At 36.8% G+C, this 695-nt stretch overlaps 1 protein-coding gene across 1 annotated transcript in view; it reads left to right on the forward strand.

The window, feature by feature from the left end:
- CACNA1S (calcium voltage-gated channel subunit alpha1 S) overlaps positions 1-695 on the forward strand; it is an 89248-nt gene that overhangs the window by 75218 nt on the left and 13335 nt on the right. The gene's annotated exons all lie outside the window — the stretch shown is intronic.

Here is a 695-nt window from a genome sequence, read left to right on the forward strand (position 1 = left end):
TCCCCTCACAAAGTTTAATGAGAAAATACGTATAAATTTCTTTGTTGTTGTTACCAATTACTACTTCTACAGGAGATTTAATGTGACTTCATATTTGTGAAGGGGCTTCCTACAAAAAGTCTTTAAATATGATTTCACTAGTGAAATTAGTAAAATCACTGTTTAGAAAAGTTACACCTCTCCCCCCACCAAGAGGACTCTGGACCCAGAGAATTTAAGCCATTTGTCCCGTATCATGAAAGTCCATTGTGAGGAACAAGACAAAAAACAGTCTCCTCCTGGATGCCCTGCCCAGCTTTCTGCCCACAGGGAAGACCAAAAGAAAAATCAGCATCTCAATCTTTTTCTCTTCACCAGTGGCTCCTGTCCCATCTTTCCCTTTTGCCCATCACTTCTTTTGCTTTTTGTTTAATTTGTACTGATATCTTATACTTTACATCATTTCCAAATATCTCACTCTCCAGAGAGCTATCTCTTATAGCAAAGACTAAAAATAGAAAGAAAGAAAAAAAGCAAACCAATCAACAATCAGCTGAGTCTATCATTCTATGCAGAGAGGAGGGCAAGGGAAGGGAATAAGCATTTAATATAATACCTACTATGTGCCAGGCCTTGTGCTGAGCACTTCACAAATACTAGCTCTTTTTTTAATTAATTTATTTTGATTTATCAACAATCACTTCCATATGCTTTTG

The sequence above is a fragment of the Vombatus ursinus genome, unplaced genomic scaffold (genome assembly GCF_900497805.2).
Source record: "Vombatus ursinus unplaced genomic scaffold, bare-nosed wombat genome assembly UNPS02014909.1, whole genome shotgun sequence".
Lineage (NCBI taxonomy): Eukaryota > Metazoa > Chordata > Mammalia > Diprotodontia > Vombatidae > Vombatus > Vombatus ursinus.